General features: G+C 35.1%; 1 protein-coding gene across 1 annotated transcript in view; it reads right to left on the bottom strand.

Moving 5' to 3' along the window:
• CCDC178 (coiled-coil domain containing 178) overlaps positions 1–12,699 on the bottom strand; it is a 365,322-nt gene that overhangs the window by 212,779 nt on the left and 139,844 nt on the right. The window lies entirely within an intron of this gene.

The raw sequence follows: 12,699 nt of genomic DNA, 5'->3' as shown, positions 1-12,699 counted from the left end.
GGACTTCAATTCAGCAAATACTGACTTCTTATACTGTCCTAGACATTGTGATGGACTCTGGAAGTACTCAAATGAGTGAGGCATCATTCTCTTCCTCAAATGCGTCACAAAGTGGAATGGGAACCAAATATTTAAGCAAAAATGCATTATATGACATATAATACAATCTCTCCCTCAATCTTGTCTCTTTCCCCTTTGCTGGAAAACTTACCTGGGATCTGAAATTTGCCAACAAATAAATAGAAATACATAAGTTCCTTTATTACCAAAGTTCTTGAAAGAGTATTCTAAAGCTGACTTCTCTAATTTCTTTCAGTATTCTGGCTACTTTCACCTTTATATTTAATCTTCTGGCCTTATCAATCTACTGATACCACTCTTTCTACCACTGATGCTCTCTTAATGGCCAAATTAAGAACGTGTGACTCAACACTCTGGCAATGTTTGGCACTGTTGATCCCTGTGGAGATGAAATTCAGACCTCTTGACTGAGGCTAGTGTCTTTGGGCTGGAAGACAGGCTCTGTGAGCATGGGATACAAACTTCTGAGGAGTGGGCTCTAGTTGGCCTGCAGAGCTGCAGACAGCAATGAGAAAGAAGGAAACAACCTGCTCACCCCAGGTTCTATCTTCAGATACTCTCTAACGCTTTCTCTTCAAAGTTTTCATAAGCTCCCATGTCTTTAACCATCAACACGGGAGCTGACTCACCAATCTTCTCCATTTCAACTCCTTCCCCAGTTTCCACTTCTCCATTTCAACTCCTTCCCCAGTTTCCTCTACTTGTCCAAAACAGATCATCTTCTCAGTAAGCCAATCATCAAAAATTCTTTTTACCACAAATGTTACTATATTTTTTTCAAGTCAACCAATATCGTAGCACCTCCTATAAATTCTGGTTCTTTTATTTGCATATCACAACCATTTTGACATCAGTCTTCCAGTTCTATCAGTGTCTCATCACTTCCCTCTGATGACAAATGCACTTTTTTGGTAACTAATATCTGCAACTTGTGCTTTCACTTCATTTCATGTCATGTCATCCTACAAAATGCTGTCGAATTGGTCTTGCTACAGCCTATCTCTGAGCACACTGCACTCCACGAAAATTCTTCACGTCTCTCACTGCTTTACAAATTAAGTGTAAACTTTTCAACTGGGTCTTTGTGATATATCCCAGACCTACATCCTTAGCTTTATCTCCCATTGTTTACCTGCATTAGTCATATAAGAACACATTTAGATGGAAATTTGAAACAGTAATATAATTAAAAGTAGAATGTCTCCACATTATATTATTAAAAGCAATAAAATCAAACGACAACCATCAATATACCAAAAAAGTAATAATGACAAAAGTAGAAAGGTAGTGTCAACATGGAAAGCATTAAGCAAGATGATAGAAGCAAGAATCAATAAAGCTATCATATAAATTAATTAAATTACTAAATCTGAATAGATTGAAAAAGCAAAATCATCCTAAATATTGCTCTATAAAGGTTACAAATGCACATCTAAAAAATAAGCCACAATCGTTGATAATAAAACGCAAAATTAGATTAGTCTAACAAGAAGAGCAGGGGGCTTCCCTGGTGGCGCAGTGGTTGAGAATCTGCCTGCTAATGCAGGGGACACGGGTTCGAGCCCTGGTCTGGGAAGATCCCACATGCCGCGGAGCAACTAGGCCTGTGAGCCACAACTACTGAGCCTGTGCGTCTGCAGCCTGTGCTCTGAAACAAGAGAGGCCGTGATAGTGAGAGGCCCGCGCACTGCAATGAAGAGTGGCCCCCGCTTGCCACAAGTAGAGAAAGCCCTCGAACAGAAACGAAGACCCAACACAGCAAAAATAAATAAATTAATAAACTCCTCCTACCCCCAACATCTAAAAAAAAAAAAAAAAAAGAAGAGCAGGGATTGATAATATTAACTTTAGAACAATACACAGGAGAGAATTATGATTATATAAAAAGAATTATGACCAAACTGATCATTTAACAGCTATTCTATACATTAGATCCTCAGAACTTATTGATCTTTTATAACTGAAGGCTTGTATCCTTTGACCAGCATCTCCCCCATTTCACCCACCCCCTTACCTCTGCTAACCATCATTCTACTGTACTCTGTTCCTATGAGTTCAACTTTTCTATTTTTTAATATCCCACAAATAGTAAGATCATACAGTATTTATCTTTCTCTGTCTGGCTTATTTCACTTAGCAGAGTGTCCTCTAAGCTTATCCACCTTGTTGCAAATGGCAGGATTTCCTTCTTTCTCATTTACTTCTCACATTTTCTTTATCCATTCATCCATTAACAGACACTTAGGCTGTTTCCTCAACTTGGCTACTGTTGAGGAAATAATAATGCGACCATGAACGTGGGGGTGCATATAGCTCTTCAAAATACATTTTGTTTCCTTCTAATATATACAGAGAAGTGGGATTTCTGTATATTTCTGCTTTTAACTTTCTGAGGAATCTCCATGCTGTTTCCAATAATGGCTATGCCAATTTAGACTCCCACCAACAGTGTACAAAGGTTCCCTTTTTTCTACAACCTGGCCAAAACTTATTTCTTGCATTTTTGATAAAAGCCATTCTGACAGATGTGAGGTGATATCCCAGTGTGGTTTTGATTTGCATTGCCCTGATTAGTAATGCTGAATACTTTTACCTTTTCATTTATCTACTGGCCATTTGTATGTCTTCTTTGGAAAAATGTCTTTTCAGGTCCTCCACCATTTTGAGGGGGTGTGAAGTAGAAAAGGAGAGCTTTATTACTGTGCCAGGCAAAGGGGAACACAGCGGGCTCCTACCTCGAAAAACTGTGTGTCTCACCCACCCCCAGAGGATCTGATGAGGGTTTTCTAACAATCGCTCAAGGGTGGGGTCTCTGACAAGGTTAGGGTGTGGGGGGGGGCTGCACTTCTTTAATCTCCTCTCAGCTGGTTGATCTCATCTTGATGAGCTTCTCTGGTCCCTTTAATCTTGCCTCAGCCTCCACCCATTGTTAACTGGATTATTTCTGTTATTTTGCTACTGAGTTGTATGAGTTACTTATATGTTGGCTATTAACCCCTTATCAGATATATGGTTTGCAAATATTTTCTCCCATTTGGTAGGCTGCCTTTTCAATGTATTGATTATTTCTTTTGCTGTGCAGAAGCTTTTTAGTTTGATGCAGTCCTACTTTTTAACTTGTGCATTTGTTTCATATGCTTATGGTATTATATGCAAAAAAACTGTTCCCAAGACCAGTGTCAAGGAGATTTTTTTCCTATGTTTATTTTCCAGGAGTTTTATAGCTTCAAGTCTCATATTTAGGACTTTACTTCATTTCAAGTTAATTTTTTTGAGTGGTGTAAAATAGGGGTCCAGTTTCATTCTTTTCTATGTGGCTATCAGAGACTATTTTATTTCTTCCTTTCCTGTTGGATGATTTTTCTTTTCCCTTCCTAATTACTCTGGCTAGGACTTTCAGTACTGTGTTGAACACAAGTGATGTGAACATCCTTGCCTTCTTCTTGACCTTAGAGGAAAAGCTGAAAGCTTTTGATGATGAAGAATGATGTTAGCTGTGGGCTTGTCAGCCTTTACTACGTTGAGGTACATTCCTTCTACACCTAACTGGCTTTTTAAAATTATGAATGGATGTTGAATTTTGTCAAATGCTTTTCCTACATCTGTTGAGATTATTATATAATATTTACCCTTCATTCTGTTAATGTGTTGTATTGCCTTTATTCATTTATTGATTTGTGTATGTTGAACTAGCCTTGCATCCCAGGGATAAATATGACTTGGCTATGTGTTTGGTCCTTTTAATGTGCTGTTAAATTGGGTTTGCTAGCATTTTGTTGAGGATTTTTGCACATATGTTTACTAAGGATATTGGCCTGTAGGCTTTTTTCTTGTAGTGTCCTTGTCTGGCTTTGGTATCAGGGTAATGCTGGCTTCATGAAATGAGTTTGGAAGTGTTCCCTCTTCTTCAATATTTTTTGGAAAAGTTTGAGAAGCATTGGTATTAATTCTTAAATGTTTGGTTGGACTCACCAGTAAAGGTCCTGGGGTTTTCTTTGTTGGGGAGGTTTTGATTATTAATTCAATCTCCTTACTAGTAATCCATCTGTTCAGATTTCCTATTTCTTCACAATTCAGTCTTGGTAGGTTATATATTTCTAGAAATGTATTCTTTCTTCAAGGTTATCCAATTTGTTGACACATAATATTTCATAGTAATCTCTTATAATTCTTTGTATTTCTGTGGTATCAGTTGTAATGGTTCCTTTTATTTTTAATTTATTTTTTCTTAGTCTAACTAAACTCTTGTCTATCTTTTCAAAAAAACAGTTTTTAGTGTCATTGGTGTTTTCTATTGTTTTCCAGCCTCCATTTCATTTACTTCTGCTATTATGTCTGTTATTTTCTTCCTTCTCCTAATTTTGGGTTCAGTTTGTTCTTCTTTTTCTGGTTCCTTGAAGTATGAAGTTAGGCTGGTTGAAAGATCTTTCTTTTACCTTGTAGACATTTATTACTATAAACTTCCCTCTTAAAACTGCTTTTGCTGCATCCCATAAATTTGGTATATTATGTTTCCATTTTTGTTTCAAGATATTTTTTATTTCCCATTTGATTTATTCTTTGACTTTGGTTTGGAGTATAAGTTCTACATATTTGTGAATTTTCTAGTTTCCTCTTGTTGTTAATTTCCAGCTTCATACAACCGTGTTTGGAAAAGATACTTGGTATAATTTCAGCCTTTTAAAATTTGTTATGACTTGTTTTATGACCTAATTTATGATCTACTCCAGAGCATGTGCTGTGTTTGCTTAAGAAGACTGTGTCATCTGTTGCTGTTTGATGTAATGTTCTATACATGTCTGTTTTGGCCTAAAGTGTAGTTCAAGTCTAATGTTTCATTATTGATTTTCTGTCTAAATAATGTATCCATTGTTGAAAGTGAGGTATTAAAGTCCCCTACTATCATTGTATTGTTGTCTATTTCTCCCTTTATGTCTGTTAGTATATTTGCTCAATATATTTAGGTGCTTTGATATTAGATGCATATATATATTTATAATTGTTATATCCTTTTCATGAATTGCCCCCTTTATTATTATGTAATGACCTGTTTACAGGTAAGTAAAACTCTTGTTACGTTTTTACTTAAAGTCTACTTGGTCTTATACAAGTAGAGCTACCCCTGCTCTCTCTTTGGTTTACGTTTGCATGGAATATATTTTTTTAAATTCTCTTCCCATTCAGTCTGTGTGTGTTCAAATGTGAAATGAATCTCTTGTAGGCAGCATATAATTGGGTCTTGCTCTTTATCCTTTCTTTTAACAAACTTTCTGCCCCTTTCTCCCTTTCCTGCCAGACTCCAATAATGCATAGATTGTTTCTCTTGATGGTACCTCATATTTCACATAAACTTTCTTTATTCTCTGTCATTCTTTTTCTTTGTTCTTCTCTGACTGAATAATTTCAAATAACCTGTCTTCTACTTCACAGATTCTTTCTTTTGCTTAATCAAGTCTGCTACTGATGCTCTCTGTTGCTTTATTTTTTTTCATTTCACTCACTGTATTCTTCAGTTTCAGATTATCTTTTTTTTTTTTTACAATTGCTATTTCTCTGCTAAACTTCTTGTTTCATTTGTGTATTATTTGCCTGATTTCATTGGACTGTCCTTCGGTGCTTTCTTGTAGCTCACTGAGCCTCCTCAAAACAACTGTATTAAATTCTGTATCAGGCAAATTGTAAATCTCCATTTCTTTGGGGTAGGTTACTGGAAAATTATTGTGTTCCTTTACTAGTGTCTTGTTTCCTTAATTTTTTATGTTCCTTGAAGGCTTTTGTTGTTCTATTTACATTTGAAAAAACAGTCACCTTTTCTAGTCTTTACTGACTTGCTTAGGGAGAGAGATAACTTCATTTATTAGCCCAGCAAAGGATGCCGTGACTTTCTCAGACCTTTTCTATGGATATATCTGCTCCACACTTCTTATTTCCTCTTGGGGTGGAATTCTTTTACCTTCTTTGAGTGCATGTGAAAGGCATGGATTGGGGTCTCCTGTTTGCATGCTCAGCCCAGAGCCCACTTCCTGTGTATGCAGTGAGTAATGGAATTCTTAAGATTGTGTGCCTTCTTTTAAGTCTGCAAAGCCAGCGGAGTGCTGACAGCTTCCTATCTGCTTTTCCTAGGGCAATGCTAAATACTCAAGTTTGTGTGCTTTCTCTCAATCCCACGGAGCTGGGCTGCCTTTCTGTGCATGCTCAATAGCCATCTGCAAAAGTTCACATTTACTGCCCATGGGGGAAGGGTCTGTGAGTGAGGTGCTCAGAGCATTAGGGATGCCCATGGACCAGTAGGAAGTGTCCACTGGTAAAGCATCCCCAGGTCTAATGGGCAGGATCCATGATGCAATCTATATAGTTGGATACACATCCCTGCGATGTGTTACAAGCACGGCCTATTGTGTACCTGTCTCTCCCTGCCCCTCAGTCGTGCTGCTCACATCAGTATTCTGGATGGGGTGAGAAAGAAGTGGGCCTCTTGGCTGCATCCTACAGCCAAGAAGTTAAGCACACTGGGGAAGCTAAGCACTCACTAATATGCCCTCACTTTCCCCCAGTGAGAGCAATCTCAGAAGTTGCAGGCCAAAGGGGTCTCCTTCGGCACTGAGCTATGCCACCTTGGGGGAGAGGTGACGTAGGCAAAATGAAACTCTTCCTTTACCCTGTCCAATTCACCCTATCTCAGAATTTTTTGCTCGATGTTGTGCAAGAAATGCTCCCCTGGACTCTGGACTTCTACAAAGGTACTCTTGCCCCTTAGTGACTGTCAAAATTGGTTTCTTTAGAGAAAGACAGTAGAAATTTCCTATTACACTATCTTGCTGGCATCACTCCTTAACATAAATTTAAACAATACCCACTACCCTCTGCTCCCAACCTGTGGAAATAAAAAAATCTTATAAATAATTATTTTATTTATCTATTGTCCTTTTTCCCCCTCAAAAAGTCTCAAGGATGTTAAATTCCCTAATTTTTGACTAAACCAATGTGCAAGTAAAAATATTAAATAAGAATGCTACATATTAAAATTGTACTCAGAGAATACATGAATATTATGAGTGAAAAACAAAAACGTATTCAACTCAAGTTTCTAAAAAAGAAACAAACAGAAAATAGAATTATGAAAATCAATCAAACGGAATGATAAAGAAAAAAGCTGAAATTAATGAATTAAAAACAAAAATAATTTATCTTTATAAACAAATGAAAATTTGGAGTTTGTGGAAAAAACAACTAGAAGGTAAAAAATTAAGACTAATCAAGGAAAAGGAAAAATAAGAGGCTAATACATGAGAAAATTATAACTACAGAAGCAGAAAAGATGAAACTATTCCTATGTCATACAACTTAATGATAAATTTGAAAATCTCATTAAAACGACCTTTTCTAGACAAAATAAATTTAAAATACTGACACAAAAACTAGAAAATATTAATTATGTAAAAACCAAAGAAGATATAGAATAAATTTTGAAATGTTTTTCTTCACAAAAGAACCAAGCTCAGATAATATATTTTGGGAGGCAATTCACCATGATGTTTATACACTTCTGTGACAGCTTTTATCCGGAACTATCTTTTCAAAATTTACTGCATAGACAGTGTAATGCCTTCCTCTGGGGCAAAGGCTGGGCAAGTTTGCTAGAAGCTCACTTATAAAATTGGGGTTTTTCTACATTCCAGGTTCATTAGCTGTGATAAAAACCCCCTGTGTATGGAGCATCTACCTGGACCACGTTCACGTTACTCCCATGAGACTTGGAGCCAAGGGGAACCTACAAACATGAAGCTCACACAGCCATGTGTACTGAGTAATAGTCCTCTGTCTCTCACCCAGGAGTTTCAAGTCTTCTGTCAGCTCTTGTAAAGCAGTGGCAGCTAACTTGTTAGCTTGTAAGTAAGGTAAAACCTCTGACTTTTCACATATCTTGATAGTATCATGGGAGAATTTCTCAAACTTTTAAGGAACTGAAATGCCTCATGCTATTTAGCACAGAAAAAAGAACAAAAGCTTATTATTTCATTTTTAAAACTCCAAGAAATTTCTGATACCAATATCTTGAACGAAGTACAAAACAGAAGAACTGTAGACCAACAGATGTTCAGCATTAAATGATTGGAAATTGAATCTAGTATAAAGCATTATCAAGTAAGGTATACTTAACAATGAAATTTGATATTTGGAAACATAATTAATTGATCAAAAGAGAAAATCACATATTTATGATATTACACTGCAGTAGGAGAAGACATTTCAAAAGTGGCAGACCCACTAGGAAATTAATGTTACTTGGAAAAATCATAATTCCAAAGTGTGATCATAGAGTATTATCACAACTATGTAGAAAAAAATACCAATATACAGAAAAACTGAAATGGACTATAGCCAAGTAGTTGTAATAGATGCCTCTAGATAGTTGGGGAAAAAAACTGAAAACGTAGTTGATTGCCAGTTCAAACAATAAAAATTCTATTTAAACTTTATATATAGTGCCTTAACCCATAGTATTAGCAGTAATTCATGAACATATCTGTAAGACGCAACATGATGTTAGAGAAAGATGCAGAAAGAAGGGAAGTTTCTTCCTTGTTTAATGAATCATGCTCTAAGCAAACATTCAGAATATATTAAACTTTTATTTGGGAATGACTCATATCCATGCTACATTTTTCCTTTATATTCTAGTGTGACCCTCTCTTGATTTCTAACTCGTTATGATCATTGCAGGACTGGGTGGGTTTGTGCAAAAACCTGAAGGGTCCCAGAGACAAAATTAGTACTGTTTTGCTACCAGTCCTCAGATCAAAATGTTCATTCCTCAAAGAGCTGTAGATTTGAACAAGTTGCTTTAAAAAAGCAACACGATGAACCTAATGAATGTTACTGCATGTGATTAATTAATGTTTAATCCTATCAGAATTATTTTTAAAAGAGTTATTAATTATGCAAAATACATTCTTAAGTTTTTAAAATTTCATGCTGTATGAAAATCTTCTGGTGGTAAGAAAATCATCAAGGCAAACTATTCTTGCCTAGGAGATTCATTGGTCAGTCTTCTAAATGTTTCCAATGAAAATGCATTCATTTCCCACTATTAAGAACAAAGAATACATGTTTTTTATTTATAATAATACCTAATATAGCAAGTCAGTGAGCCAGGAACACAATTTACTGTTTGTAATTTGAATGTTGTCACTATATTCAAGTCTGTTTTTCACATCTTCCATTTTCCTGCTGATTACATTTTTAAATTGAGGCTAGGGTTTTGGTCGTCCAATATTAAGTGCCCCCAAAACAGCAGTACTCATAAACTAGTCACGTGAATGAAGAAATGATGAGTGGCCAATAGGAGAATAATTTTCAAAATTATGTAATCTTTAAAATGATCTCAGATTAAATTTGTTTCTGATTTTTACTATGTCTGTATCTGGCTGTCTGATAAATTAGTGAATCACTGCCTGTATATTAAGCTAAGAATTTATCACATGAAAGAGTCAAGAAATGATTCAATAGCCAAACTTGAAATAGCAATAGACAAGGGAAGAGGTATTTCCTGAGAGTGGGAAATATGAAGCAAAATAAAAACTAATAAACAATACAAAGTATTGGGAGACTGTCTCTGCTAGAACTCAATCTGGAAATTGCTTGTGTCTGCCACAGATTCACTGTATCAGTAGTTCACTGTACCCCTCTCATATCATACCCTAAGTTATAGGGAGGAGAGCAAGACTACCAAAAGAACACTAGAGAAAGGCACTGATGTAGAAAAGGCAAGTGGGACTTCTGAGGATGGCTCATGATAGATTAAAATGCTTTAAACTCCAGTTTTGTTTGGACCTTCCCAGAAGCAAAGAGGGAGATTAGTAGCTACAGCCATAGTACTCTAATGAACATGCAATACAGAAATTTTAATCTTAAGCAATTTGCATTTGCAAATTATAGGCAGTTAGTAAAAACTGAATGGCATTCAAGAAATCTATCATTTAAAGATATCTCATTGGAATTGCTTACTGAAAAAGACTGAATTTAACTCTAGCACCACACTGTCTGCTCTCTGACGTTTATGTATTTTTTTCTTAAAGTATTTTATTAGCTGTTCGTATTTCTAATTCTATGGTGTGTTTTCTCGCATCCTCAATTAATTCCATTGTGGCTTTTATAAAGTTTTTTAATAAGCAATTTCTTTAGATGATCCATAATTGTGATCAATTCTTTTGTCCAGCAGGGACAACCCAGATTAATAACACCACATTTATAATGATGCCAAATAATCCTTGTTTCTTTCTGGGGATGCTTTACATTATAGACATATTTACAATATTTTATCTCATCCAATTTCTAAACAGGGATGAGAATAGGTTTTCCATGAGGAATTTCATTGTCTTTCCACTCTTTCACATCAAGAACTGATCATAATCATAGATAGTGTCACTAATGATGAGCTATATCAATCTCTAAACTTTTCATGTTCGATCTCTACTCTGCTGATCATATAAGGTGAATGCACAACAAAGACCTATTCAAGACAATTTCATATAAATTAAAAGGTTATTTGAAAAGCATTATTGAGATATTTAGCAGAATCCTTAATTGTAGGAAAGCAACAGACAATTTAACCATTTTCACCTAGATGGAAGAGAATAGATGCCAAATTTCTTATGTATTATCAAGGAGAGAGGATGAGAGAGAGAGAGAGAGAGAGAGAGAGAGAGAGAGATATTCAGCTTCTGCGTACAGCATGAATATTTGCTAAAGTATCAGTCTGATGCGGTATGGAAAGAATCTTTGAAATGCTACTGCTTTTAGCCACTATCATGCATGTGGACAGAAAAATTACACCCAAAAAAGCATACATTCATCCATTTAATCATTCATTCAGTCATTCAATGATTTTTTTGGAGACCCTCCCTTGTGCCAGCCATAGTTCTGAGCTTTTAGGATACAGAGGGGAATGTGGCAGAAAATTTCCTGTCTTCGTAAAGAAGACATTATTATAGCAGGATTAGTCAGACAGCAAAGAAGTAAAAACGAATGAACAAAGCAAGTTCAAATAGAGATTGGTGCTAAGAAAAAAACCCGAGACTGTGTGATGTGTTCGAATGGCTGGATGTAGGTACACTTTGGGATGGGAAAGCAGAGACAGCTTCGGGATGAAAAGAAATACAGCTCTCAATTACTGAGAGGCTAGTTATACAGGATTTTTTCCCTTCATCTCTCTCCTGACGACCATATTTTGTCATTTCACTAATTATTATGGTTCCATTAAAGTGTTGAAATGCCTCTCAGTAAATGATTCCTGAAATCCCAGTGTCCTCAGCATCAGTACAATTGGAAAATGTGGTAGAATTCAAACAAATAATTCCACTGCTGTGATAAAATATGAGGTGGGGAATGATGCTTAACTCAGTAAGTAACTTAAAGCTTCTTGTTTTGAGAGCTGCCTTTGACTTTAAGCTTCCCCAGTCCATCAAACCTCCAGGAACTCCTCCAAGAGGAGGCAACATTTGTTGCCACTAGATGGCACCAGTTAATTTCATATTTTTAAGACAAAAAACACAAAAACCCAACATACCTTTGTCTACGTAAAAGCCACATTTAACAGGGAAAAATGTTACTTGGCACTATTATTAATAAAAGTATTGTTCTTTTATTAATAATTTTCTTATAGGAGGGATCACAGCAATAGCATTATAGATGGTATGTTCATTCACTCACATACATGTCTATTCGATGTATATTTGTTCCAAATAATCTTTTTGAAAATGTATTAGCAATGTCTTTGAAATGTTAAAAGGAAAAAAGGGAATTGAATTTATTGAATACATATCATAATTGAATATATAAATATCAGGATCAAAAATATCTGATAAAAGTATATTATGATAATATATAATTTTTAAAGTTTTGTAGGAAACAGTTTTAATAAAATACAGTAGAGTTGTTTATTTTTTATTATTTTTACTTCATTTTAATTGTTTTATTGAAGTACAGTTGATTTACAATGTTGTGTTAGTTTCAGGTGTATAGCAAAGTGATTCAGATATATGTATATATATCTATGTATATATATATATATGTTTTTTCAGATTCTTTTTCCTTATAGGTTATTACAAAATATTGAGTATCGTTCCCTGTGCTATACAGTAGGTCCTTGTTGGTTATCTATGTTATATATAGTAGTGTGTATATGTTAATCTCAAACTCCTAATTTATCTCCCCCCCTTTCCCCTTTGGTAACCATAAATTTGTTTTCTATGCATACTCTTTAGAATTTTAAAATTTCATATCAAAACAACATTCTGCAGTATTTTGAATTAATTTTATACTTCCTATAACTTTCTTGCTAATTTGTTTCCATCATTCCTAGGGGTTGTTTATTTTTGAGAAGTAATTTCTGTTGCATTTCAAGTAATAGTAATATTTATAAATATATTTTTAAAAACTATGGTATCTATTATGTCAATTAAATGTAACAACTCTTATGAAATGTAAAATGGGATGTGAATCACTTAGCTAAATGTATATAATTTAGTCATATATCAAAAAATTTAATATGTATAGCTTTATAAAACTTAATAAAACTTCAGATCTAAAAAGACACATTTTACCATATGATCTCCT

Source organism: Phocoena sinus, chromosome 14, assembly GCF_008692025.1.
Source record: "Phocoena sinus isolate mPhoSin1 chromosome 14, mPhoSin1.pri, whole genome shotgun sequence".
NCBI classification, from domain to species: Eukaryota; Metazoa; Chordata; class Mammalia; order Artiodactyla; family Phocoenidae; genus Phocoena; species Phocoena sinus.
The sequence above is the reverse complement of the archived record's forward strand: the minus strand, read 5'-3'. Positions and strand labels throughout refer to the sequence as shown.